This window comes from Cervus elaphus, chromosome 19 (genome assembly GCF_910594005.1).
Source record: "Cervus elaphus chromosome 19, mCerEla1.1, whole genome shotgun sequence".
Classification (NCBI taxonomy): domain Eukaryota; kingdom Metazoa; phylum Chordata; class Mammalia; order Artiodactyla; family Cervidae; genus Cervus; species Cervus elaphus.
The window spans coordinates 91,792,941-91,817,657 of NC_057833.1; the positions used below are offsets into that span (position 1 = coordinate 91,792,941).

The 24,717-nt window shown below is 40.7% G+C and overlaps 1 protein-coding gene across 1 annotated transcript in view; it reads right to left on the reverse strand.

Moving 5' to 3' along the window:
• The window catches only part of SLC9A9 (solute carrier family 9 member A9), a 646,928-nt gene that overhangs the window by 188,327 nt on the left and 433,884 nt on the right, over window positions 1–24,717 (reverse strand). The gene's annotated exons all lie outside the window — the stretch shown is intronic.

The window sequence follows — 24,717 nt, forward strand, 5'->3', positions numbered from 1 at the left end:
TCCTCAGCTAGGATGCTTGACCAAGTCTGTGGTAGCATTGCTCCTTCATCTGCATGGGTCTGCCTGAGTCATATTCCTCCTGGTCAATGCATCTTTTTTTTTTAAGTCTTTATTAAATCTGTTACAATATTGCTTCTGTTTCATGCTTTGGTTTTTTGGCCACAAGGCTTCTGGGATCTTACCTCCCTGACCAGAGATCGAACCTGCACCCCCTGCATTGGAAGGCGAAGTTTAACCACTGGACCACCAGGGAAGTCCCTAAGTTATCTTTTGTGAGTTCACCCCAAAGTCACTCCTTTCTAAAGGCCTTCCTCCACTCCCTAGATTTTGTCTAGCCAGGCACCGAGCTAGATCTCCTGGCGATGTCTCATAGTCTTGTGTGCCCTATATGTATAGTTCTAATCAGAGTATTATCTCAAATTTGTTTCAGCCCATTCCTCCCACTAGACTTGGAACTCCACGATGGCAGGACTGGGTCTGGTTCCCACAGCTGCTCCAGTCACAGAGGCAGCTGCTTAGTGGATGCTCAGTGAAACTGAGTGAAGGAATCATAGACTCTTAGCCTGGCAGGGACACTGAAACCCTCAGAGGTGACATATTGTGCCCAAAGACACAGTGCCCCTTATGGCAATCATATTTTCCTGACTTCTAGTTTCACATTCCTTTCTACATTCACTCATGAACTCCCTCCCTTCAGAATGAAATTTCTAGAGCTGTCCTGGTCCTTGGCCGCAGGTTCAGTTTCCAGGATGATCATCAGCAGACACAGGGTGGCTGGAGGAACAGGCCACCCAGCGCGGGTCCTGTCACATTCAGCCTCCTCTACCTGCTTCCTTTGAGGCACTGGGATACTGTATTGAGCTGAAGATCTAAGGCTTTAACCCAGAAAACTGCTGATCTCTGCTAGGAGAACATTTGAGGCCCGAGGCAGCTCAACAGGCAGAAAAGTAGGTCAAGTTAAATTCTGTTCACAGAGAGATCTGTGGCTAAATGGTGGAAGGCTGTTATGATCCCACTGGGAGGGTCTTGGGGAAAGAAAGATTCCCCACCCCCCAGTCACCAATCTGTAGGTGGAAACAATGAAAGGATATTACTAGAAACATTTTTTCTGTTCAGGGAAGAAAAATAGCTGTTAAGAGTGTTCAAGAAATAATTTCAATCAAGAGCAGGGCCATAAACAGAATCACATGAATGGTATAGAAGGATGTAAAGAGCCAGGTGCATCAGGAAACACATGTCTGGAAGTTAAATGGCTGGATTCTCGCTTATGGTCACTAGAAAATTATAGAGGGGAGCTGTTAGCTTGGCATTTCCTTTTTCAATAGTAAATCAATGGATCCTTCATTTTCACTAAATTGTTTTCCTGCCCTCCAGGGAAAATATGACACAAGCATAATGCAGATGTGGAGAGAAAGCCTGGGCTGGGATGAAACATTTAATTAAATCTCCTTTTATAAAACACCCTTCCTTCAGCTTGACAAATGGATGAAGCAAAATGTGCTTATACAAGCAAAACAATTAACCAGGTTCATAACAGTTTAGGACTTGCATGGATCAATCGCAGGTGGTCATTCATCCCATCACTTGTCAGGTGTGTGCTGGGGAGGGGCTGGGGGCGGGAGACCAGTCTCGACAGAAAAGTGGCTTCAGTGTAACAACACTGCACTGCCTTCCCAGAGCAGAGGTTGATGTGGGATTGGGCAGTGCGCAAGGCTCTGTGTTTCAGGAGCAAGGCAGAGATGGGCTCTACCTAGCATCCCCCTGGTGTGTTTGTGTGTGTGTGCATATGTATGTGTGTGCATGCACATGTGAGGTAGGGGCTGGGGAGGAGTATGGTTGTTACTGTTCTTGGTCACTCAGTCGTATCCAACTCTTTGTGACCCCATGCACTGTAGCCTGCCAGGCTCCCTTGGGATTTTCCAGGCAAGAATACTGGAGAGGGTTGCCATTTCCTTCTCCAGGGGATCTTCCTGACACAGGAATTGAATCTGGGTCTCCTGCATCGCAGGCGGATTATTTGTCATCTGAGCCACCAGGGAAGCCCAGGGAGAAGTATGGTGTTATAGTACACTCCAGGGTATGGCCCGCAGCCATCTCTGCCTTCTGGCCTGAGAAGTCATCTACTCTAGCTGTTTAGAAACCTCTGTCTGAGATTTGCAAACACCTGGGGAGTTTTTTTAAGAATCTAATCCTCAGCCTCACCCCAGACAGTGGAACTGGTCTCCCAGGAAACTGTAAGAACTCTAGTGTATAAGTTCGTAGCCAAGAATGACCCGCAGGGTTTGGGACCCTTTGGTCTGTCCAATGTCTGTCTTTGGCAGTTGAGGAAACCAAGGTGGGGATTGTTGGAGTCACATGGATCTTGAACCCTTGAGTGGGGAGTGGATCCCAGTCTTCAGAGCCACACCCCATCATTTGTTTCCAGGAGTGCCACTGTTGGAGCACTCAGGGGCTCATTTGACTGAGCAAGGTCAAGCCATATTAGCTGAACTCAGGCCTCCCCGGTTATGGGCCCAGGGTTGTTGCTGCAATAAGATGCTGCTCCATCTGTCCTTCCTGGGTCCTTTCACCTGCTGGTCAGTCCTTTATGCAGCTGTCCAATTTGCATGGCATAAACTTCTATGGTTGTCCACTCTGTGCTGCCCACAGCTGCAAGGAGGTGGGGATATAAAGATAAATGTGCAGCACCTATACCCCGGGGAGTCATACAGCCTAACAGGAGTGGAAGCAGTAATCATATACAACAATTACAGGAACTTATCACATGCCAGACACCATTCGGAGTCTCTTCTGTTAATTTTGTTAATTTTTCACAACAACTCTGCACGGTAGGTTCTATTGTTCCCATTCTTGCAGTTGACAAAACAGAGGCACAGAAAGGCTTGCTTTAAGTCACAGAGCTAAAGAGACCCAGGGTTTAGCATCTTGGTTATTGGCCTCCTGTCCTCCTAGCTACAGCCTTGCATTGCCTCTGGCTGTTTGCTGTACCCTCAGAGTCCGGAGGAGATATGGTGAGTGAGGGGTCAATTCTCCGTGGGACCAGGGAAGTTCGTGGATGAGCAGTCGCCACAATCTGCATCAGGTGGAAGGTGGAATAGGAAGAAAGTGAAAGTGTTAGTCTCTCAGTCATGTCTGACTCTGCAACTCCAGCCTGCCAGGCTCCTCTGTCCACGAGAGAAGACTGGAGTGGGTTGCCATGCCCTTCTCCAGGGGATCTTTCTGACCCATGGATCTAACCTGTGTCTTTTACATCTCCTGCATTGGCAGCTGGGTTCTTTACCACTGTTGCCACCTGGGAAGGCTGGGGCAGGAAGAAGAATCGGGGCACAAAAGGAAGCCTGAACTCTAGGGGTTTCTAGAGCAAAGGCTGGAGGAGGGACCTCGCAGTGGACATGACTTAGCAACTGAACAACAACCACCACCGAGTTTGTGGAGTCATGTGGCTTTCATGTGTAAACTGTACCTCTAGTTAGGGGCCAACTTTTGGGACCATGCCTTACCTCTCTGCCCTCCACCCAGAGCACCCAAAGTACCAGGTAGTGAAAGGAGAGGGTGGGCAGAGAACACAGGGTCCTGGCTCTGAGGTGAAGAGAAGTTTGGGGCAGGTGTGGCCATGAGGACGAAGCAGAAGCAGTCACGTTAGGGGCAGAGGTGGTTCTTCTAAAGCTCTGACACCCGCGTCTAGGTTTTAAAGGTAAGCCCACAATGGCTTTATGGGGTCAGAATTTCAAAGGCTACGCTGGTGCCAAATTCAGTTTGCCCCTGACTCTGTGGGCTTCCCTGGGCAGCAGGATTAGACAGGGCAAGTTGTTTTGTCTTGATGCTCACTTAAGCCACCTTCAAACTGTGTTTTACAGCAGGAAGGGGACAGTGATGATGGAGTGAATGGTGCAGGAGACAAAGGGAACACAGGCTGATGCTGGTGGAGAGTGTGTTCGACCCTAGTTTGCCACTTTTCTCTGCAAGCGAGACCCACCTAAGGATTTTATGAGCTCTGAAAACACAGTGACTTCATAATGTTTCCTGTAGGAAATCCAAAGGTCCTTTAAGGCATTCTAATGATTTGTTTAATCGCCACTATGCTAATGTGGTTTGAATTCTGGGAGATGGCCCTATTGTTTATTGTTGGCCTAGCGGTGGCACACCCCATTGGGTACATGCAGTTCTTCATGAAATAAGCCATAGGAACCCGGAGGGGCTCGCCAAGGGCCTCAGCAAGCCTTTGCTTCCCAAGGCAGGGTCTTTACTGAGCATTGAGATGCTCTTTCTCTCTTTGATACGGAATTCCAGAATGATTTCAGAGGACTTTGTGGTAGGAAACCATTTGAATAGTACATCCTCCAGAGGAGCTTGGCTGGCAAAATTGAAACTATTTAAATACGTTCATATAGAAGAGGCTTTAAAATAAGCCTGGCATAACTTCTGTGGGTTGTTATTCTACAGAGCTCAGCCCAGAACTATAGATTTATAGATGCTGTTCTTGGGAACTCTATTTACTGAATTGAGCACCCTGAGGGGTTTGGCCTTGCTGGAGTGAGAGGGGGTGGGAGGGTGGAGGGGAGTTAGGCTGTAGAGGCAGACACTGGCATGCATGGCAGATGCTGCCTTTTGAGTACCATATGAACCAAAATGGACATACAGGATCATTTACACAAACTAGTTGAACAGCCTACAGAGGTGGTTCTGAAAGGACTCAGGGTGTTGTTGGAGAATAGCATCTTGACGCCCCTGGATCAACATGATGGAGGTGATCTACCCTCAGCTTCCCTGTTCAGAATGCTCACCAAACTCTCACTCACTTAACAACCAGTCACCGAGTGATCAGCTTTTGTAAGCAGCTTGCTACCCACGCAAATCCTAACTTTTAAAAGCCACATCTTTCAAGTACACTTTGTTAAGAGGGGAAAGAGAAACAGGATTGGCGAGGCCAGTTATTAATCCTAGGCTGGATTGGGTGTGTGACAGGCTGAGAGAGCCCACAAGGCCGCGTAAGGAAACTGGGGGTGGGGGGTGGGTTTGTGGGGCCTGGTGGGGCAGGAGCTGGCAGTGAACGACAAGGCTTTTTCCTACTTCAGTTGGTAGAATGTTCTCTGAGGTTATGATCCTTTGATTGTTTCCAGTACTTAAGCATCATCAACCGCCATTTAAGCTGTGCAAAGTATGACTAAGGACTCCAGTTACAGCCTCTGGGAAAGAAAGGGGTTTTTGAATTCTCTGTAACTCTTTCTGGCTGAACGGACACGTGAAGCCCAGGGTGCAGCAGACGACCCTACAGGTGAACAGAGTAGGGTAGAGGTGGGGAGGGTTGGAAAATTACATTTTGAGGTAAAATTTGGAGTAATTTGATCATCATGTGCTTCCCATGTATGATTTCTCGAAGCCACTGTAGGGCTCCAGAACTGCTTGCCTGGGTGCCTACTATGTTGATGAGGTGAATACTGCTTTCAGATTTTAAGCATCGTAGAGTTTCACGATGACCTCTTTTGCTGCTCTCTCAATTGCTGCTTTGTAATGTTTTACCTTTTCTAATTACTGTTTTAACAAGTGCTTGTAGCCCCAGGTGCTTCTGTGAAGGATGGCATTTTAAGAAATGAAGAACTAGGTAAACAAATAAATGCACATAAGGCTAAGACTACATTAGTCAAATCTGTGTCTAAGTGGGCATTTTTAATTTGTCCAATGCTGAGTGTTAATGAGACATAGTCTCTCTCTCAAGTGTAAGGACTGAGGTGTGACATGCAAGGTCAGACATGGAGCACAAGCAGAACTGGGGGTGGAAGGCTATATTCCCAGGGCTCTCTTAGTTCCCCATAAGGAGAATCCATGCTATCATGTTTAAGTTTGATCTTATGTTCTCAACAAGTCTTTAAAAGTAACAATAGTTTTAGTGAAGGCAAAAGTATTTATTTTCCACTTAACTCTAGCAGCAATTGAATTGGAGTTCTCTCAGCCAGGAAACAAATTCCATAGACCCAGTTCTTAACTTGAATCATGTTACCCTTGGTCACACACTCGATTGCATTCCTTGGCTTAGTAAAGTAGGAAATGGATGGTCAGTTTGGAGTTTCCTGACCTGAAGTAGGTGCTGTAATGATATAATGTCCCTCCCCTCCCCCAAAGCCACACCAGGCTTTTTATTTCTGTATTTAAGCCCAGGCAAGGTCAAAACAATAGATGAAATTGCATAAAACAGTGCTAGTTATGCCTAAATGTTTTTACTGACTTCCTAAAAACACATTGAAATCAGCTCCCAACTGCATTTATAAATGAAAAAAGGAAGTGAAGATCAACACCCTCACTACAAAATTCTTTGGTCCTGAATTGGCCAGATGCCTAGATTTCCTTTACGTAAACAGGGTCAAATACAAGGGCAGCCAATTGTAAACTAAGGTTCTGGCCTCCTGGAGCCTCACAATCAAAGATGTCTGTGAAGTTGCCACAAAGTCATGATGCAACTTCTTAGTACAGAGAAAATCCAGGCAGATGGAAGCAACCAGTCAGGGGCCAAGAGCCCTTGCAGTGAATGTGGCTTATGGAACAAGAAAGAAAACACCTCCATCAGGTCTCCCTGCCTTCCACCCAACACACACATGTACACATGTTCATGTGCATGTGTACACACATACACACACACACACACTATGCACATGCACACCTCTGCTTCAACCCTTCCCTCTGTGGAACTGGTTCTATAACTTTTTATTACTCCCAGATAGCTTAAAAAATAGTCCTTTGATCTAGATGGCAATGAGTAACCATTTTGACCTCACTCTGGTCAAAATGGCCATCAATAAAAAGTCTATAAATAACAAATGCTGGAGAGGGTGTAAGGAAAAGGAACCCTCCTACAATGACGGTGGGAATGTAAATTGGTGCAGCCGCTATGGAAAACAGTGTGAAGTGCCTCAAACACTAAAAGTAGAGTTGCCATATGATCCAGCAATCTCACCCCTGGGCATATATCTTGACAAAACTGTAATTCAAAAACATACATGCATGTTTGTGTTCATAGCAGCACTACTGACAATAGCCAAGACATGGAATCAACCTAAATGTCCATTGACAGATGAATGGATAAAGAAGAGGTGGTACATATAGCGAATGGAATATTACTTAGCCATGAAAATAATGAAAAGAGCCATTAACAGCAAAATGAATGGACCTAGAGATGATTATACTAAGTGAAATCAGAAAGAAAAAGATAAATATCATGTATATCACTAATATGCAGAATCTAAAATATGACACAAATGAACTTATCTATGAAATAGACTCACAGACATAGAGAACAGATTTGTGGTTGCCAAGTGGGGAGGGTGGGTGCATGATGAATTAGGAGTTTGGGATTAGCAGATGCAAACTATTATATATAGACTGAATAAACAACAAGGTGCTACTGTTAATGCACAGGGAACTATATTCAATATCCTGTGATAAACCATAATGGAAAAGAATATGAAAAATATATGAACCACTTTGCTGTACATGAGAAATTAACACAACATTGTAAATCAACTCTACAAGAATAAAATACATGTGTGCTCAGTATGCTATAATACAGTGGAGCAGACTCAGCTCATTATTTACCCTTTTGTACCTTTCAAATTTTGTATCTTATATATACATTTCCTATTCAAAATAAAATAATTTAAAAAAGAGTCCTTTGGTCACCTGTAACTATGTTCAGTCGCATGTAATAATATCAGAATCTGAATTTCATTCCAAGTGAGTTCCCTTCACCAGCTCGGGTTTGCTGCAAGTGTCCATCTTTCTTTTGATCCCCCTGCTGTTTCCTAATCTACTCCCTTGCTATCCTAGCTTCTCCAACGTTAGGGGACAGGAGAAGGAGGAGAAGTAACCAAGAAAGGTTTCATTTGCTGGCACAACTAAAGCACCACTTCCCTTTGGCTGTGATGGATGTTGGAAGCTGAACTTTGTGGGCATTTGTGAGGGCTCTCTAGGAAGCCCAGAAAGCTCTCTGCTTTCTGCGGTTTCCTACATGAATTGTGCATTCTATTCATCTCTACCCCGGCCCCTGAACATCCAACTATATAGCCCTGACTTTCTTCTGCTGTAATCTCTGGTCTCTCCAGTTGATATTCTAGGGCCAAGTCAGTGACAGCTCCATGCAGTGGAATGGAGTCTATTCCACTACACAATCAACCAATATGAAATACACTGCTTAGATGTATTCTTGGTGGAAATGTATCAACTTCCCAGACCGTGGATCTCACTCTGTTGCAGGCTGCTTCAGCCAACTCCTGGCCCTTCAGATTTCTCAGATGAACCAGGCTGCAGGTTTGACACTGGAACTCTCAGTCGTTTGGGGACATTTATTAAGCTTGTTGATGGTCTTCCTGAAGCTTCTCTCAGGGGCTTAAGGTGAGGGGCAAGCCTCATCTGTGTTATTCCTTTCCTGTAGTCAATGAGACTTGCAGATTTACCTTGCCCAATGGAATGTGAGTAGACATGATACACACCATGTCCAAGTAGAAGCTTTTAGAGATTTTCTCTTGTCATCTGCCATGAGAGAACAGCATGTTCCAGATAAAGCTGCTCCATCAGCTTGGGTCTAAGGATGAGAAAACAGATGGCAGAACTCCAGCCAACCTGTAGCCAAGAGGAGTTGAGCAGAGCTGAGCTGCAACTAAGTAGAACCCAGTAGCGTCAGGCAGACCTGTAGGGGACTCCTAGCTGTTGTGTAACTTGAACAAGAAGCATCTTTGTGGTTGCAGGTCATTGATATATTTGGTCTGTTGTCCCCGCAGCAAAAACTGACTAGCTGAGTAGTGGTCCAGGAGGTATTAGGAAAAGCAGAAGGAGTGTGTCCTAGAATTCAAGTGAAGAAGGAGGTTTCAAGTAAGAAGGAGGATCAATCGAGTTAATTGTTGATGGTCCAATAAAGTGAAAAGTGAGTCTTGACCACTGGATTTAGCAATATGGAGGAGAGCATCAAAACTGTAAGAACAGGGAGTTCCCTGGTGGTCCAGCAGTTAGGACACCATGCTCCCACAAGAGGGGCTTGGGTTTGATTCCCTGTGGGGAATTCCCACAGGCCCCCATGTGTGTGGCCAAAAAAAAAAAAAAAAAAGACAGGTAAGAACAGTTTGATGGAATAATCAGGGCCACTGCAAATGCTGGGCTGGATGAAGCACAAGCTAGAATCAAGACTGCCGGGAGAAATAACAATAACCTCAGATATGCAGATGACACCACCCTTATGGCAGAAAACAAAGAGGAACTAAAGAGCCTCTTGATGAAGGTGAAAGAGGAGAGTGAAAAAGTTGGCTTAAAACTCAACATTCAGAAAAAGAAGATCATGGCATCCTGTCCCATCACTTCATGACAAATAGATGGGGAAATAATGGAAACAGTGACAGACTTAATTTTTTTGGGCTCCAAAATCACTGAAAATGGTGACTGCAGCCATGAAATTAAAAGACACCTGCTCCTTGGAAGAAAAGCTATGACAAATCTACACAGTGTATTAAAATCTAGACAGTGTATTAAAAATCAGAGACATTACTTTGCAACAAAGATCCATCTAGTCAAAGCTATGGTTTTTCCAGTAGTCATGTATGGATGTAAGAGTTGGACCATGAAGAAGGCTGAGCACTGAAGAATTGATGCTTTTGAAGTATAGTGGAGATGCTGGAGAAGTATAGCTGGAAAGACTCTTGAGAGTCCCTTGGACTGCAAGGAGATCAAACCAGTCAATCCTAAAGGAAATCAATTCTGAATATTCATTGGAAGAACTGATGCTGAAGCTTCAATCCTTTGGCCACCTGATGTGAAGAGCTGACTAATTGGAAAAAAACCTTTTGCTGGGGAAGATTGAAGGCAGGAGGAGAAGGGAAAACAGAAAAGGAGATGTTTGGATGCCATCACCGACTCAATGGACATGAGTTTGAGCAAACTCTGGGAGATGGTGAAGGACAGGGAAGCCTGTGGTGCTACAGTCAATGGGGTCACAGAGAGTCAGACGTGACTTTTCAAGTGAACGGCAACAACAGCATACTTGAAACTACTTCCATATTCCCTGCTAAGCCCCTCCACCCACCACCATTGCAAATACATTGGGCAGAACACAAAATTAAGATGTTGATATTTATTTTTATAGCATGTATTAGAAGTTATGGGACACACCAAACACTCCAACAAGAAGTTAATTAGAAGATATAAACACAAGCCAGATTTTCATTTCACCTTAGTGTCCTACTGAGTTACAAAGACAGGATTTGGCTCAGTGATGGAAAAAAAAAATCACAGCCAAATGTTTCTGTTGAAGGATTGAAGGCAGAAATACTAAGTATCAAAACTATACTATTTATATTCATCATAGAAAATACATTTGCTCCTATAGTTTTGTGTTTCTTTTGTTCTGTTGCTGTGCTATGCGAACTTGTGGCTGACTCTGTGTGACCCCATGGACTGTAGCCCACCAGGCTCCTCTGTCCATGGGATTCTCCAGGCAAGAATACTGGAATGGGTTGCCATTTCCTTCTCCAAGGGACCATCCTGACCCAGGGATTGAATTGGATTCTTAGGTCTCCTGCATTGGCAGGTGGGTTCTTTACCACTAGACAAACAAAATCTCCGAAAATGACTGCCTCAAAATTTACCTTGATAAAAGGAAACAGAACAACTGGAAGAATGTAAATGCCTTGTGTGACTGTTTAAAATGGTTTCAGGTTAGCAGTACCTAACTGTATCCCTCCTAACTTCCTACTTAAATGCTTTTGAAGATCCCGAGGAGGAGACAACTCCAATACCATTGAACACCTCAAATAACGGACATGTTAGCATTAGAATCTCCCAGGAGCTTTCAATAATTATAAGCTATTTTATGAAGAGCAACCAGTGGCGTAGCCCCACCCATATCCCAGTTCATGGAATACAGCATCCTGGCCTGTGTGCAAGACAGCTGAAACACACTTTGTCCTCAGCCCCACTACCTGCACCAATTTAGAGATCTGTATCAACCAGAAAACCTAGAGGAAAAGGTCACAGGGTGGGTGGAAGTGGGAGTTAGGGGTACTGTGTCAGCTATACAAAGGCAGGGACTTTCGTCTCTTCTGTGCTTTATCTGGTGGCTGGCACAGAGGAGAAGCTCGATAAATATTCTCTGAATGAATGTGAATGAATGAATGAAAGGATGAGGAACAGAGGTCAGCATTTGCAACTGCACATTTCATTTTGGGAGTACAAATGTCCCATGTGTAAAGTGGTAGCCAAGGATGGAGGTGGGGAGATGCTAGGAATAGGGTGTGTAGCCTTGGTTCAGAGGGCCTGAAGACGGAGCAGTGAGGACACCAGAAAATTCTACACACACAGGGCATAGCTTCAAGATGAGTATTTGGTTGACCCTAGAGTTTTGGTAAAATTTGTTGTAGATTGACTTGCTTGCTATGACTCCTAGAAAGTAAAGTGACAAACAGCCAGATGGGTATTGAGGGGAGCCAGGGCAACCCACACACCTGTCTGTTGGGAAATACCGAGTCTGTTTGGAAAGCTTTCTCCATGTTCAAAAACTAGCAGAGACAAGAAAAATCTCACAGAGCTTATCAAGATGTTCTAAGAGTGAAGAAAAAGGAACATCTTTTTGAAGACCTAGAAGAAATGAACTTTTGAAATCAGGATGAAATTTTAGAAAATGAATAGGCATCCTCAAAACATGCAATAATCCTGGACAAAAAGAAATAGGTTGGAAAGTCACCAGTGAAAGAATAGATTACATTGCTGTTGTTTAAATTAATCTGACCTTACTAGAAAGCAATTTGGCAAAATATATTTTGAATTCTAGAAATATATTCCACCATTGACTCCTCAATTTCATTTTTATTCCAAAAAAAAAATCAGAGATATAAAAAGTTTTATGTGTGTATGTATGTATGAAATAATCACAGCATCATTTATAATTGTTTAAAATAATTCTAGGTTCATATGTTCTAATACCAATGGAAATAAATAATTTTGGTATATTCATCTAATTTTGTTATTGAGTCCTTGAAAACATAATTTCAAAGGATAGCTAATAAAATTGGAAAGCTATCATGCTATATTTTTAAGTAAAAAAATAACAGATCTGAGTTTTGTAAAAAAAAAAAATTTGATTACCAAAAAACCTATAGATCTATAGATCTATCCATCTATAGATTAATGGAGAAATGTACTATTGTTAGTAATTATCTTGGCATAAAAGGACTTCAGGTGAATTTTATTTTTTAAAATAATTTTTTGGTTTTTAAAATTTTATATAATAAGTATGTATTAGTTTATACTCATAAAAATTAAACACCTGCTTAAATGTCTGGTAATGGTTCATGAAAAATAGGATTAAGATTACTGTTTCAAACATTTATTTTTTTTCCTTTCCTTGACGATCCCTTTGACATGATAAGAGTGCTGCATAATAATGAGTAGATCCATGGTGACAATAAAATAATAAAAAGGAAAGAGTGGGATTATTTTGCTGGCTAGACTAGAATAAACCACAACCCACATGGACAAAGGCTGCAGGCAGACCACTCCCTGGCAGAACCCCACGAGGGCCAGCAGGGGGGCAGGTGAGGAAACCCAGGTTGCGGTGGCCCCAGAACTGAACCAGCATTTTAGCTGGAACTTTCCAAACAAAGATGATCGTTTACTTGGTGGGGACTCACACGTGGGTGCTGTACCCAAGGAGAATGAGAGACAAAGAGGCTGAAGGAGACATATGGCGACCTTTGATGTCCACATTGAATCCTGCAGAAAATAAGAAATAAGCAGCCAATACCCCCAAGAAGTCAAGTGTTACATTCTTTCAACCCTCATCTCCAAACAAGAGGACTGCTTCATTACTGGTCAGTTATACTCTGCACTGCAAATCTAGCACTGGGATGCGGGAAACACGCCTTCCATTAAAAGAAAAGAAAAGAAAAGAAGCACTAGCACTCTTCCAGACATTCCATGTACTGAGTACAATGAACTCTGCATTAAAGCATGTTTTGCCTCTAATGGGCAATTCACTGTCTTAAGCAATTTCTTCGAAGTGATTCTGTGTGATAGAACTCAGCACTTATTTCTAAAAACTCCAGTTAAAATCCCATATTTGGGCTCTGCAATTGATCTTTAGGGTAGATGCAAAATGGGAGTTCTATTGCAACTCTTTGGATTTTATGCAGTAATTTTTCTCAAACCATTTCATTAAGGTTTAAAATGCATACTAGCAGGTAAAAGATGATAATAGATTAAAAAATTAGACTTTATTTTCTGAAGAGAAGCTAAGGACTTCAGGGAATGAAATGATGTTGATCAAAACACTGAAATCTACTAGCTCACTGCTTGTTTATAACCAAAATGAAATGGAGAAATGAAGGAGTTCCCACTGTCTAGTACTAATGAAAATGAGTTTTCTGTGTTGCTTTCACTCTTTATTTTAGGATGTCACATTATGATAACTAGAGAACAGAAGAGGGGAATGAACATATAAGAAGGATATGACCAAATTTAAGCTTCATTTCTGGGATAAGAAAGACATATCAGACAATTTTAAGAGTCCCTATCACAAAGTGGTATACTACACACAACACATAAGAAATACTGATTTATGAAAGACTATATAAATTAGAATGTAAGACCTTGACTACAAAAAATTCTAGTGGGTAATTTAATGTATCTTTTTCAGAATCCTGTACCTAGTGAAAATATAGATAAGGATGTAGGGAATTTGAGTAACATAATCAAGAAATTCAATACATATGTACAAAACTTTTCCCCTAAAAATGTATGTACAAAACTTTTTCCCTAAATATAGCAAAAATACTTTTTTTGGTGTGTGTCCATGGAATATACACCCAAATCAGTCACATACTTGATTATAAAAATCTTATATTTTAAAAGTAGCATTTTTACTGGTAAAACATTCTCATAATTCAATGAATTAGAAATAAATATTATTAATAAAAAGGTAATAAAAATTGTGATCATTTGGTAAACTAAGAAACTCACAAAAAATTACCTAGCAAAGGAAATCAAAACAGTCATCTCAAATGAATTACTGAATTAGACAGAGATTATTGATGGATGCAAAAACAGTGGCTAAAAGAATGTTGGAAACAGGAGATTCACACAGTTCTCAAGTGTTGCCCCATAGGTTAAAAACTAATTTCAGAGTTAAAACTATACTTTTACAGTGGAAGTTACTGCTATAACCATAAGAACAAACTTAGCATCACCAGTAATGGGACAACTCGACTTTATGTGCCTATTGATATGAGATGTGCATTATTAATTTTTTGGGAAATACGCATTATTAAGTATATAGCATTACCAATGAATATTCTTTTTGGCTTAAAAAGCAGACATTTATTTTCTCACAGTTCTGGAAGTCTATGATCAGGTTACCAGAATGGTTAGGTTCTGGTGAGGGCTTGCATCCTGGTTTGCAGACAGTCACCTTCTCCCTGTGTCCTCACTGTGCTCCTTGGAGCACATGTGCAGACAGACAGCAATCCATCTCTCTTTTTATAAGTCCACCACTCCTATCAGCTAGAATCCTACTCTCATGATCTCACTTAACCTTCATTATCTTCTAAAAACCCTGTCTCCAAGTACAGTCATATTGGGTGTCAGAGCTTCAATATATGAATTTTGAGAGGACACAGTTTACTACCCAGGACAGTATATCTCAGTTTGGGACTAACCATGTCTACATGGGGTTACCAGATACCACGTTAAATAATACAGTCCCACAGCTGTACTTGAAGCATACCCCTAATGAGTGAAAGACTTGTTCATTTGCCAGTGGAAATTCTTGCCAAAAAGGTTCAACCTGAATTTCAAGCCTTGACCTAATTTCTAGTTTACAGGAAATACAGCAGAAAAAAGAACATATTAATTGATGCTAGGAGGAAACAAACAAGTCCAGAATGTGGAATAGTGTGCAAAACAACTGACCTGTTTGCTTTTTTTTCCCTAAAAATCAATGTCATGGGGAATAAAACAAGCAGAGAAACTGATTTAAAGAGACTAAAAGAAAACCGACCAAATACAATACATAACCTCTATCAGATCATGTAATTAAAAAAATCTACACATGATTTTTTTTGCAATAACTGGGAAAATTTGAGTGTATACTGATAAAATTATTGTTTTTAATATTTTTAGACACAGTAATGGTATTTTAGTTATCTAATAGAATGTTTTTGTTTTTCAAAGACTCATTCTTCAGTACTTAGATTAGAAGTGCATGATGTCTGTTTTTACATTTAAATGATTCAGTGAAAAATAAAAGAACAAATAAAAACACATTTAATATTTGTGATATATATGTATTTATAAAGGCAAGAAAGCAAAATGGGCATATTATTAATAGTGGATAAAACTAGGTAAAGGGCATATGGATATCCATTTTACTACTACATTGAACTATATGAAACTGCCAACCCTTGCCCACTTTTGAGCTAAAAAAAAAAAAATCACAATTTTACATCTGAATACAGCAATTACCATAGGAGACACTGGAAAGGTGATTAAAGACCTACTATTAAAAGGACTCCAGGAGCCAGATGGTTTTACAGCTGACTCCTAACTTCTCTTTAAAAACCTGATCATTTCTATGCTATGCTATTTCAGACCATGAAAAAATAGAAGTCTTTAGCTCATGCTATGAATATAGCACATCCTTAACACTATTTAAACTTTAAATAAAGACAGCCCCCTCTCCTTCCAAAGGAAAGAAAATTATAGACTCACCTTGGCTATTATAGATAGCAGAACTGTATGGAAAAAAATAACTACCTTGAGATTGTAAAGATAATTCAATATCAAGATAGCAATCAATATACTTAATACATTAATAAACCAGATGAAAAAAATGATGTGATTATCTCAATATATGCTGAAAACACTATTAAACTTTATCTGACATTTCTAATAAAAGCTGTGAATATAATAGTTACTAATGAGTCCTCAGTTCTGCTCAAAGGACTTTAACATGTATTTTTTAATTTAATGTTCACACGTTTAATCTTCAGAGACAGATTCTGTTATCCCCACTTTACTCTCTAGGCTAAATGTCTAGGAGAGGGAATGCTGACTCCTATAATCACTGTATGTTTACCTTTATAAGAAACTGCTAAAGTGATCTACAGATTGGCCACACTGTTTTATATTCCCATCAGCAATGCATTCTCTTGGAGTCTGAGTGTGTAGTTTGCATTTTTATGCTCTTAACAGTGTCTTTGGCAAAGCAAAAGAGATTCATTTTGATGAAGTCCTATTTATCATTTTTTCTTTTGTATGTGATGCTTTTGGTATAACATTTAAGACTCCTTTGCCTAATTTAAGGCCATGAAGATTTGTCTCTTATGTTTTCTTCTAGAAATTTTATAGTTTACATTTTGATCTAAGATCCATACATGCCTTGCATGTGACCCATACAGTGTATATATGGGACCTGAGTGATGCTCTCTCTTGCAGTTCATTTCTCACTTTGGTGTGCTTTTTAGGGTCAGATATATGCTTATGCAGCTTGGAGGTGAGCCCGAAAGTTTATACACAATTTTATCAGATGACTCTCTTGTGCTCCCTCCACACCACAATTTCCTCCACATTTTCTGGCTTCCTAAAGCCCAGGGTTTTTGTTTCCCTATGTTGCTACATGTTTTCCCATGACTTTTCTGCAATATTGGGCCTGTTTTCAAGGTCAAACAGTGATAAGATTAAGAGAGAAAATAATGTCATGGGAATTCTTCCTGAGGCCTCAGAATCTTAGCTCCCCTGACTGGGAATTTGGGGTCTGTCCAACTGGCTCTGCTGCCATCATAACTGCTGCTGCCTCAGCTTTGCCTGGTATTGAAATGACAATGAAGTAACCAAGAACAACAAACCTAGGGAATTTTCCCCACTCCTCTAACCCATGAGGGTCCTCTGTCCTGTTCCTTATGCCCAAACAGATCATTTCTGTTGCAGTTCTTTCTCTCTTCCTTGTTGTGCAATTCTGACCTTTAAACTGCTTTGAGTTCAGGTTGAGAATCCAGAGAGGAAAAAAAAAAAAAGGGAAACTCACCACTGGTTTAATAGTACTCTGAATTTGTTTCCTTCCCCAATCCATCATTTACTCTTAAGGGTCCTTAGATAGCAGCTACAGGCATTCTGTCTAGAGATTTTAGTTGCATTCAGAGGAAGATGCAAAGGGGAGTAAGCATGCTTACTCCATCTTGACCAAAACTGGAATCCCCTCTACAGCCTTTTGGATCACAAGTTTCATCTGTTGTATTTAAAATATTCTTTTCAGACTTCACGTATTACCTAAAGTAAAGATACATCATTTTGCCAGTAACAATCCATATAGTCAAAACTATAGTTTTTCCGGTAGTAATAATATGGATGTGAGAGTTGGACCATAAAGAAGGTTGAGCACAGAAGAATTGATACTTTCAGACTGTGGGGCTGGAGAAGACTCTTGAGAGTCCCTTTGACTGCAAAGAGATCAAACCAGTCAATCCTAAAGGCAATCAATCCTGAATATTCATTAGAAGGGCTGGTGCTGAAGCTGCGGTGCCAATACTTTGCCACCTGATGCAAAGAGCTGACTCATTGGAAAAGACTCCGATGCCAGGAAAGATGGAAGGCAGGAGGGGAAGGGGATGACAGAGGATGAGGTGTTTGGATGGCATCACTCAATAGACATGAGTTTGAACAAGATCTGGGAGATGGTGAAAGACAGGGAAGCCTAGCGTGCTGCAGTCCATGGGGTTGCAAAGAGATGGACACAACTCAGCGACTGAACAACTGTAACAATGATACATTTATTACTTAAAGTAAGGCACCTATATTTCATCACATTTTATGATAGCAGGCTAATAAATGCCCTTCAATAGAGCAGAAGGTTCATCGTTTGGTAAACTTCACAAATGGGTGAAGCTTATTGATACTGATGTTCTCAAAAGCATGTTGAAGAAGATAAGAGCATGCCTAGTGGAGGCTAGCTGGCAGATGTGAAGATAAAGTCTATTATCTCTGGGAAGATTCAGTATGCAGAAAGAAACCATGTTAAAAAACCCATATGGCACTGCAGGTAAATCTATTAGCTGCTATCCACACTTGTTAAAAACCCAGGATATATTTAAGTTAACAACAGGTTACTAGAATCATCCAATAATTTTAATAAAATATGTCAAACTAAATTAATTTAAGCAATAAATATTTGGAGTTCTGAAAAAATATTTAGAAGAGCCTACAGAAAATAGAACATAATTTTAAATGGGAGTTAGCGGTGGGGAATATTGAGTATAAGTTTACATTCAGAGGAGTAAACTCATTTTCCATGTTTCAAGAAAGATGATATTTCTCAGACTTGTCAATTCATACAAACTGATACAAAATGTACAAATTGGTACAAAATCAATGCAAAATAATAAATTAATACATATCAATGAAATGGTGCAAATTAAATCTCTGAAGATATCGAGGCAAAGATTATTTTGTTCAGAAGCAAACAGAAGCATGCTCCAGAAAGAATCTTCCTGAGCTGTTGGATAAATATTATGCTTTTTGTGAGCATTTTTCTTTAAGAGGTTCATCATTTTGAATGCAGAAATAGGAGCTGCCTGTAAAATTGATGAATCTAGTCACTATATAAAATGAAATAAACTCCCTACAGACTATTTCTATTTCCCATGTAAGCCATGCTTTCATAAATACAATTAATTAATAACTCTTTAGGTGTATGTATGCATGTGTGTATATATATGTGTGTGTGTGTGTGTGTGTGTGTGTATATATATGCCATAGGCAGAAAAAGGATGTTTGGATAAGAACGGCTCATAGGTGGTGATTTGGGCAGTACTGCAGCAACATTTGGTCTTTCCTGGTGACTCAATGATGAAGAATCCACCTGCCAATGCAGGAGACTTGGGTTTGATTCCTGCACTGGGAAGAAACCCTGGAGAAAGAAATGGCAACCCACTCCAGTATTCTTGCCTGGGAAATCCCATGGACAGAGGAGCCTGGTGGGCTATCGTTCATGGTGTCACAAGAAAGTTGGACATGACCTAGTGACTAAACAACTACAGCACATTTATTGAGCATTTACTGTGTGCCTTAAATTTATACATGCAATACTTAATCCATATAAAAATCTAAAGAATAGTTATTATTGTTATATTAATATTATTATATTATTAGCATTATAATTAGTAGTTGTTATTATTATTATTATAGTAGTTATTATTGTTCCAAGTTTATAGATAAGAAAACTGAAACATAGAGAGGTTAAATTATTGCTCAAGGTCCCACAGCTAGTAGGAGAGGGAGGCCAGATTGGACCCCACATTGTCTGCCTCAGAGTGTGTGAGCTTAATTACTATGTTAACTCACCAGTGAAGTAAGTTGTTAAACATGCATAAGACTCTGGATGCCAGAAAGAAAACCAAGAAAAACCCAGTTGGATCTGAAGGGAACTTGATTATATGTATTCTATTACATTAGATTGGCATTTCCTCACCTCAGCAATAAGGGAAATTGGTATGTAAGCAGGTATATTTAACTTCATTATTGTTTAAGATTAAAAAATATTACTAAAAAAAAAAATATATTACTAAAGACAGTTCTCTCTTTACCTCTGTATGCATTCCCATGGTGGCTGTTATTGAAAACTGTGTAGTCACTGGGGACATATTCTAGGATGACATAAAATAGGAGAGGACATAAACCCCAAATAAAATTTAAAGACTTAACTAAAATAATGCTAGTGGAGACACTGCATTACCTAAAAGTTTTTCATTCTGCAATGGACACAGAGCAAGATGTGCAATTTTTTTGTCTGATCTGTGAAAGAGGTTGATGGAGGGCTGACGGGATCCCAAATGGGGTTGAGAAATGAGCCTGATTCCTCTAATTTCAGATTTCTATAACTGAGGTAGACAAACTTCCCTGCTTGGCTACCCGAGACCAGGGCTGGCCTTGTTTACCTTTAACTTTTCTAGGTCAAGGAGAAAATTTGTACCGAAGAATTTCTGTGCTGCGTGAGCAAGTCAACCCAATCACTCATGATGGATGAAGATTTCCTGTGTTTGTTTTTAACTGGCCTGTCATGGTTATAAAAGTACATCTCTTTTTCCCCAGAGGATTTGTTAATCAAGGTAGATTGCTGGCATCAGGAATAAGCTCATTTATTTGCAGTGGCAGAAGAAGGAACTAGCTGGGAGTGCAGGCCCTGGACTCAGGCTGCCCAGCCTTGGAGTCTGACTCTGCAGCCGGACAGTGGGGTGACCCTGTGCCACTTCATCAGGCCTCACCCACTTGAGGAGGGGCTACTACCGTCATCTCCATTTTGTAGATTAGAGGCAGAGTCGCAGGGAGGTTTTGTACCTTGTACTTTATCTTCTAATATCTGGCACAGAATAAATTGTCAATAAAAGCTAGCTATTATTCTTTGCAATATTGGAAGCAAAAATCTGGAAGTTGTAAAAGTCGTCTTGCTGGGGGCACTTTCTTATACTGTCTGGAATACAAGTTCTGAATTGCTCTGGTAAGCTAGGCTTTCTGCACTGTGGATGAGATGTGCTGAAGAAATGGGTCTGGCATTCCTATCTGGGAGAAGCTAGGAAAGGTTTGCACTGTGGTATGGTCCCGTCACCTCATGGCAAATAGATAGGGAAACAATGGAAACAGTGACAGACTTTATTTTCTTGGGCTCTAAAATCACTGCAGATAGTGACTGCAGCCATGAAATTAAAAGATGCTTCCTCCTTGGAAGAAAAGCTATGACAAACCTAGACATTATATAAAAAAGCAGAGACATTACTTTGCCAACAAAGGTCTGTATAGTCAAAGCTATGGTTTTTCCAGTATTCATTTTTGGATGTGACAGTGGGCCCATGAAAAAGGATGAGCACCAAATAACTGATGCCTTTGAACTGTGGTGTTGGAGAAGGCAATGGCAACCCACTCCAGTACTCTTGCCTGGAGAATCCCATGGATGGAGGAACCTGGTAGGCTGCAGTCCATGAGGTCGTGAAGAGTCAGACACGACTAAAGTGACTTAGCAGCAGCAACAGTTGGAGAAGACTCTTGAGAGCCCATTGGACAGCAAGATCAGACCAGTCAATTCTAAAGGAAATCAACCCTGAATATTCATTAGAAGGACTGATGCTGAAGCTGAAGCTCCAATACTTTGGCCACCTGATGCCAATCTTGATGCTGAGAAAGACCGAGAGCAAGAGGAGAAGGGGACGACTGAGAATGAGATGGTTGGATTACATCATTGACTCAACGGACGTGAGATTGAGCAAACTCCAGGAGATAGTGAAGGGCAGGGAAGCCTGGCATGCTGCCGTCCGCTGGGTCACTCATGACTGAGCGACTGAACAAATGGGCTCCACTCTCATTGCATTCACTCCATGTGACACCCTACCCTTGACTAAGAATAGGGTTACCATCCCAAATTACTTACCACGGCCAGAAAGTTTACTCTGTTGGTCTCTTTGTTTGTAAACATGTGTGATTATTTGGTGGATAATACTGTTTACTGGCCTCTGTAGGGCAAAACCTGACACCTTTGATCTCTTGTTTCCTGGTTAACAGCAGAGCTAGTCCTTGGCTACTGAGAGTTGAGTTTTCCTCACCACCAGGATTAATGTATTTAACAGAAGGGAGGAGACCTGGATTCTAATCCAGAGACCATTCTGCTTTCTTTTACATGAAAATCTCCAAAATAATACTGGAGGAATCTTTTTCTCTAGAATTTTAAGAAACAAAGGTCTCTGTGTTAAATGCTGTGTTAAAATGCTGCATTAAAAATGTTTTGTTATTGTTAATAAAACTCTGTCCATGGAATTCTCCAGGCAAGAATACTGGAGTGGGTAGCCAATTCCTTCTTCAGGGGATTTTCCTGTCGCAGAAATCAAACCTGGGTCTCCTGTATTGCAGGCAGATTCTTTACCATCTGAGCCACCGGGGAAGTCCCAGGATAAGACTTAGCCAATGGAGAATTTGTTTCATATGTAAAGACCATTCTTTACATAGAGTTTCTCTAAGCTTAAATCATTGCCATTTCAAGTTATTTCTATCAAAGTGCAATTCATATTAATGTTATCAATTTCTACCTTATATAAAACTGCATCTTACTGTGATAGTTTGTAGCTGAATGACAAATTTATAGGGACAAAAAAAAAATCCTCAAGTACAAACCTAATAATTAAAAAGAAAAAAGAAAGTTGAATGTAAAAAATATATAAGAGGGAAGGCAAAGTGTATAAATAAATCATAGCCAAGTGAGGATGTTTGAGTTCATTCTATATCATGTTTGCATACCTGCCCCTTGGGTTCCGACTTTATGTGTCATTTTATTAAAGCCCCAGTTTACTAACATTCTGGCATTTCATGGAAAGCATCTGACATGAAAGATGGTTAATGAGATGTTTCTCTGTAAACAAGCAAAGTCTCCCTAAATACAGTGAAAATGATGGACAGCTATCATTTAAAAGCCATAATGAAATTGAGGATTTCTTTGATAGCGTTATAAACCATGATGGAAGTAGAGCATATGATGGTACCACTAGTACATGGTCAAACCAAATGTGTGTTGTGCTTGTGCTTGAGCACACACTAACTTATGGTCCTATTCTTCTATGTTTATTCTAGTATATTCTGTTTCCTTCTTGATCAATGCACAATGAATTTTTTTCCTCAAGGTAACCCCTTGTGTTTTACGTAAATTTTCCATGTGGGGTTATAAGTCTAAACCAGTGGTTCTCAAAATGTAGTCCCAGAACCAGCCATATCAACATTGCCTGGGGTGTGTTTAAAATGCAAATTCTTAGGCCCTGAACCAGACCTACTGGATCAGAAATTCTGAGGCAGGGGCCAGCAATCTGGGGTGGGGTTTAATGAGCCCTTGAGGCGGTTCTGATGTTCATTTGAGTTTGAAAGCTTATGGTTTTAACTTTTACTCTTCTTCCCTTCTGGTTGGTGGATAATTCTGGCATTGAGTTGGTGGGCCATTTGGAGCTAGTTCTCACTGAGGCATCTCCATGACCTGGCAACTCCATACTGTGCCTCTCAGCAGGCCATAACACACCGGGCTAAGATGACCTCCAGGATTCTTACTGTGGATGCTACAGTTGATGTTACCATCTTTCTCTATTAGGCACTGTACTATAACCGGATAAACCTTCTAACTTGCCTAAGGCCCCGTTTTATATTACCCTCTCCCTGCTGATCCAGTTGTCAAGAGACTACATAAGCTATGACATCTATCTGAAGTCAATGGATGCCTTTCGAAAGAGAGGTAAAGAACCTGCCTGTCAATGCCAGAGATGTTAGAAATGTGGGTTCAATCTCTGGGTCCAGAAGATCCCCTGGAGGAGGGTTCGGCAACCCATCCCAGTATTCTTGCCTGGAGAATCCCATGGACAGAGGAGCCTGGTGGGCTACAGTCCACAGCATCACAAAGAGTGGGACACAACAGAAGCAACTTAGCACACACGTATACATAGGAGAGTTTGGTAAGTATTTTAGGGTAAAACATGCTATTGCTTTGGGGACAAATAATCAGAGTAAAGAAACACAATAGTAGAAAATAAATTATATTTGAATTACTTTAAAGAAAATGTTGCCAGCACCACTTTATGTTCGGAATCTTCTAATTTACCTGACAGAGCATTCAATATAGTTCTCTTGTGGGGATTGGTATCCTCTAATTTCTGCTTCCCAAGTTCTAATTTTTCCATGCATGGATCCACCTACTGAATTTATTTTCCAGAAACCTGAACACACTATTATCTTACTATCACTTTACAGAGGAGCCGACACTATAGTGTTTAATGCAATGTTTGTGCTCATCCAGAGGAGCCTACAAGTAGCTACCACTGTGAAAGAAATTGCAGGTCACATTTACATGCTTAGAAAATAGTTCAACAAGCATTTCAAAACACTCTCCATTTCAACCTTTGGTCAAAGCGCTTTTAAGTGTTTAGTAATATTCACAGTACTTTAAAAGGCCCTTTTCCCCTTGAATTTGGCTTGACACATAGCCACTTGGCCCAGTTTAGACATAAGCTTTTTTATCCTAAACTCGTTAGTCCTGCTCCCGCTTCTATTTGTCAATGGGTAGAAATCTGTCAGTAAAGGCTTAACAAAAGAAATACATGTGTGTGGTTATTACATCCATCTAATTTTTCATGTACCAATTATTTATTCAATTCTTCTATGTGCCAGGCACTACATTGGTGCTGGAATAACAGAGTCCTTGTCTGAAAAAAATCTTGGAAGTCCCTTCCCAGTCAGGTGGATCTTTTCCTGTCAGATGTGATGGGTATGGATTTGCCTCACAGACTGGGGAGGGACTGCAGGATTATCAAGATGTATGACTTTGGGAAATAAAATGTAATTTACGTAAAACACTGTTACATTCTGAGAAAATGAGAACCCACGTCAAAGAAACACTTAAATAAAGACAAGAGCATTTTACAATAGATTTGTCCCTTTCCACAGTTGCCACAAGCTATTCATTTTTCATCATATCGTCTACTACCTGCATCTTTCAGGTTCATAGCAATCGTCTTCCAAGCACTGCTTATTGAATGGCCCCTAACTGAAGCCTTGACCCCATTTTCCTTTGAGAAGCTGTCTAATCTGTGTTTACAGCATCCCTCTGGCTAAACATATGGCTGAATAATCAAATACACTTAAGCATTTCCTGTGTCCTCAATTTTATCCTAAGTGCTATAG